Source organism: Dipodomys spectabilis, unplaced genomic scaffold (assembly GCF_019054845.1).
Source record: "Dipodomys spectabilis isolate Male_0828 unplaced genomic scaffold, ASM1905484v1 ptg000365l, whole genome shotgun sequence".
Classification (NCBI taxonomy): Eukaryota; Metazoa; Chordata; class Mammalia; order Rodentia; family Heteromyidae; genus Dipodomys; species Dipodomys spectabilis.
In genome coordinates this window covers 2,471,941-2,477,283 of record NW_024871042.1, presented here as the reverse complement: position 1 = coordinate 2,477,283, position 5,343 = coordinate 2,471,941, and the positions used below count along the sequence as shown (strand labels likewise).

General features: G+C 43.0%; 1 pseudogene; it reads left to right on the top strand.

Annotated features, from left to right (window-relative positions):
• The first annotated feature begins 2,949 nt into the window (after positions 1–2,949).
• Positions 2,950–4,865, top strand: LOC122096111 (annotated as a pseudogene).
• Positions 4,866–5,343: the final 478 nt, after the last annotated feature.

Below are 5,343 nucleotides of genomic sequence, written 5' to 3'. Positions count from 1 at the left end.
TAAAGGAAAATTCTGTCTATGGCAGTCCTGGAGAGGCAGGATATAGAAGTCACACCAGTTATTTTCATAAGAAAGAATTTAAAATAATTAGAGTTCCTTGAAAAGGAAAAGGAAAAAACCTCAAAGATGTCACAGAGGTAATAAGTATAGGAAGCAGCTGCTTCCCTGAGGGCTGAGGGAACACGTGGGAAGAAGGTTGGAATTACTGAGACTTAGAAACATGGGGGTGGGGACCTCCCACAGCAATGAAATAAGACCCCAGTGAAGCTGGGGCATAGACCCTTGGCACTGATATGCCTCTGAGCTGGAGACTGCCCTGCAGGCCTGTGACTCAGGTTCCTCAGGAAGGGGTGCTACATCTCTGAGAGTCAGGTCACAATGAAGCCTGTTGAAACATATTGGGCGTCTTTATTTGGGATCCAGCAGCTGTTCTTTGCAGGTTCTGCTGCCACCACCAGGGGGAAGAAGTGAGGTTGAGGCAATGCTGACAACAACAGGAAGTTATCTCATTAAAAAACAAAACAAAAATGAAGCAGACAGGAAGTGTTGCTGGGATGGTACCCTCAGGAACAGAAAACAAATAGGAGTCAGCTCTCCCTCCCACCTCCCACCCTGACATCTCCCGCTAGTGCCCTGTCTTGGCAGAGCCTAACAGGGAGCAGCTGGCAAAGCAGAATTAAAGTTTGCCAGGGCCAGCCCCAATATCCCAGAGCAAAGTAGAGCAGAACAGAGCAGAGAAAGGTATAGGCTTGGAACTGGGAGAGGACTGATTACTAAATGGCATACTAAGCTTTGATTCAGCTGAAGACTGAACCTGACCTGCATCAGTTATCAGTGAACTCTAAGACTGATCTAGTATCAGAAGCTGCTGCTTCCTCCCATTCCAACCACAGCCCATCACTGGCCATACTGGAGTTAGTGTTCATGCCAGCTAGTGGGCATGACACTATGGCCTGGCAGTTAATCCTTAGGGCCTCTGTCCTCTGGGAATTTACCCTGCAGGGGCAGAGTGGCTTAAGAGAATGGATATTCTTCTCCGAGAGAAGCAACCATTGCCCTGTGGTGCCAGGGCATCCACATGAGAAATGCCACGAGCTTCTGATCCCTCACTGGACTCTACCAGAGGCTAGTTGTCCTGAGATAGTAAGAGGTGAAGACTATTTGAAAGACATGAAACCAGCACCTCCATAACATATTATCCTGAGTGTCAAATTACTATTGCCTCTCTCTCTCTCTCTCTCTCTCTCTCTCTCTCTCTCTCTCTCTCTCTCCTCTCCTCTCTCTCTCCCTCTCTCTCCATCTCTCCCTCAGTAACCAAGAAAGTTGCTTTAAGAAAATAAATCTAGAAGGATATGCTCTAATTCCATCACCATGTGGGGCAGAGAGATAGTCTAGGTAGACCCCAAGGGCATAAGATAAGGGTATTACTGGGACATCTGTCAAGGGAGTGAGTTAGCTTTATGGGCTGGGGTTTGGGAATCCAGAACTTATAGGTTGTTGATTATAACAATAGTTCCTTATACTCTTTGAAGCTGACAATAGCTCTGTTGTTAATCTGTACTGGTATCATTTCTATTCCTTGTGGACTCTCCACTCAAGGTGAGCAGCTTCATCTCTTCTGCTCAAGTGATTCAAAGTGCTACTCACCTGAGAAATTACTTCTCTGTGTTTATCCCCATGACAGGCACAATCAGCCATAACATTCCTGGCAGTAAGCCATGATACTGGACTTTAGAGACCTGAAGTGGCTGTTTACCTGTCCTGAGCCCCAGAACTTGAGAATAGCTATTTCCTAATGAGAATTATTGTCCCATAGCAAACACAGGAGGTATAATCTTGGTCTTATTTTTCCCACTCACTCTGCTTGATCTTTCTGTGTATAGTCCAGTTCTACTGAGTCATGCTATATAAGGACTGTTGTCCTGTTTGAGTTGTTCTCTGCCTATCTTTGTCAGGAAGCAGACCCTAGAGGAGTAGGAGAGGGAAGAGGAGAAGAGTGGGATATAAGATTGGATATAAGATTGATATAAGAAGTAAGTTCTAGAAGTGGCGCTGTGGCTAAAGTATTATAGTGCTCACCTTGAACTAAGGTGCTCAGGGACAGTGACCAGGCCCAGAGTTCAAGCCCCACGACCAACCAAAAAAAAAAAAAAAGTTCAGAAAGACAACTAGGCAAACAGCATAATATCATACACATACAAAAATAATAACTCAGATGGACCAGAATTGTATTTTTGCAGTCCAAACTTACCTAAATAGAAATACCCCACAATTTCTAGTAAATTATGTCTCAGTAAACCCACTGTTAGTTGAAAATATACAATGTTGGAAAATGCATGCGATACATGGAACTCAGCATTCCAGCTTAGCAACATAGGCCACCTGGGAGTGTCAGTTCCTTCCCCTGTGGTCACATGACTGGGAGCTGCTTGAGGAAAAATGTGGTACCTATCACCAGCCTGGAGAAAGATCCAACTCAAAATCCCAAGTATCTTTTTTTTTTAATTGCCTTTTTAGTGTCTTTGGACCATTGTCAAGTTGGAAAATTATGCAAGAACCATCTATAGGCCGAACAGTTCTTGAGCTTCCCAGTGTCTCCTGCCAAGAGCTGGAAGGTGGAGGGTGGACCAGCTCCTGTGAAGCCGGGTTGCAGGGAGGTGGCCTGCAGGACAGATTCTGATGGCACTGGGAAGAGGAAGGCGCGCCTGGCTCCCAGTGCCTGGGCTTGCCCTGGGCCCTCTGTCGTCTGTCTGGGGTGGATGTTGTGCGGGCAGCTTTGAGGTGGCCAGCCACTGCATTGACATCGCTGGAGACTGAAGCGACCTTTAAAGCAGCAGCAGCTGCAGCAGAATCGCCAGGGAGTCGACCTTTCTGCGCCCTGCGGAGGAGAAGCAGCAGCAGAAGCAGCAGCAGCCGGGGTGGAGAAGGCGGCCTTGACGACTGGGAAGCAGGCATGGAGAGCAAAAATTTGATTTCTGCTACAGACATTCAATACCCTGGCAGTCTGCTTAACTCCTTGAACGAACCACGTAGCCATGGACTCTTCTGTGATGTTATTGTTATTGTGGAAGATGGAAAATTTCGGGCCCATAGGAATATTCTTTCAGCTTCCAGTACATACTTCATCCGCTCTTCTCATTGCTGGTCAGGCTGTTGAGCTTCCTCAGAGCAGAGATCTTTGCAGATAGTCGCAATTACATGTACAGCTCTAACATTGTTCGTGTTAGAGCAGATTTACTTGCTGAGTTGATTAAACCAGGCCAGTTGTTTGCAGTGAAATTTATAGCAGAGCTGGGTGTCCCACTGTCACAGGGTAAAGGCCTGCTGATTCCAGTGATAAAAACTTTGTCATAGAAAAGTCAAAAGATACAACCCGAGACAATGGGGCTACGAACATGCCTATTATAACAGTCTTTTTCATTATCTGCTGAAGATTATGAACCAAAAACATCATAGTTCCTGATTCATATGATGATGATGATGATGTCATTTTCTGTGCTGAACTTTTGACTGCAAAGGAGACTTTGCCGAGTAACAATGAAGTGACACAGGTCCAGCCTAAACCAGGCCCTGTTGATGTTTCCGATGTGGCACCTTGTGCCAGTCATACCTCTCCCCCTTTAACAAGTATCACACCTACTCTGAAATCTTCCACTCCTGTGAATCAGGCAACTCTGAACCAAATACAAGGAAGTGAAAATTTGTTTGTATCTTCAGCTTCAACGCATCTGACTCCCAACATTATTGTGTTAAGTCAGACACCGCTTACTCCCCCTCCAATTGCCAATTATTCACTTACTAATCATATGTCACCTCCTGTCAACTTGCTTGTACAGAATCATCAGACACCAAACAGTGCTGTTTTAACAGAAAACAAGGTCAGTGAAGAAGTGAAGGAGGGAATTATAGATGATGACAATGTTACTATTAGCTCCAGTCCAGACTCAGCAGTCAGTAATACATCTGTGGTCCCACGGAGGTGAGACCTCCCAGAATGCTACTTTTGATAGATCATTGTTAGAGAATACGCAGATTCCTACAGAACCAACTTCACATTCTTTAAAAGTTTCAGATATAATTACTAGAAACACTAATGATCCAAGCTTAGGATCAAAATATCTCATGGAGGGGCAGAAGATCATTACTTTAGATAAGCCACTGAAATTGAACGACGGTCCACTGGTTGCAAGGTTTATGCTAATACTGTGTAGATACTTATAGTGATCCCTGTCAAAGATGACTCTGATGAGGGAGAGGACAAACTTGATAATGAACTATCAAAAATATCTTACAGTGAGTCTACAAGCAAACGTATGAAAGTAAAGCATGATGATCACTATGAGTCAATAGTAGATGGAAGGGTCTGTTATATCTGCATTGTACGCAAAAGGTCATATGTTCATCTGAAAAGCTTGCGAAGGTATTTTAACATTCATTCTTGGGAAAAGAGGTATTCATGCCGTTACTGTGAGAAAGTATTTCCTCTTGCAGAATATCACACAAAGCATGAAATTCACAATACGGGGAGCAAAGGAATCAGTGTTTGGCGTGTGGCAAAACTTTCATCAACTATCGTTTCATATCTTTGCACATAAAGTCAGTTCACAGTCTAGATCCTTCTGGGAACTCAAACTTTATTGTTTACATCCATGCAAGTCTTTACAGATCAGACAGGATGCATACCTTTCTATCCCTGTCATGGTATTGGTTATAAGGTTGATGCTGGAAAAGAACTGCCAATAGGGACCACATCTACTCAGAACAAACCAATGGACTGGGAAGATATTTTTATTCAGCAGAAAAATTATTCCGTTTTTAAACAGAATGTAACAGATGGCAGTACTGAGTTTGAATTTATAATATGAGTCTTATTGAACGTCTTTGAAATATCAGTTAGTTGTAGGTTGGATTAAGGGGTAGAGATTACAAAAGACCTGTAAAACAAAAGAAGGTGAATACAGGTGAATCTGACAGCACATCCTCTAAAAGTAGTCTAGTTGAATTGTTTGTTAATGGTTTTTAGAAGCCATCATCTCTGAAAGTTTGAATAAGGTTGAAAAGTTGTGCCCACAAGCATCTATTTAGTTATCTTTCAGCTCATTTCAAAGAAAAAATTAAAAAATTCTGAGAGATAGTTTCTTGGATAGAATTTGAAAGTCTCAATATGTTTTGAAAATCACTGGAGTTAGTAGCATATCCAGGTATATTTTACAATTTCCCCCTTTCATATTAGCACTTTACTGCTCAGTTCCCAGTTTTATTTTTCTTTTTTTTTAACATCAAAACTATAAATGTTGCATGGCTAGTGAAGATCTCCCAATCTGTGGGCTTTCTATTAATCTT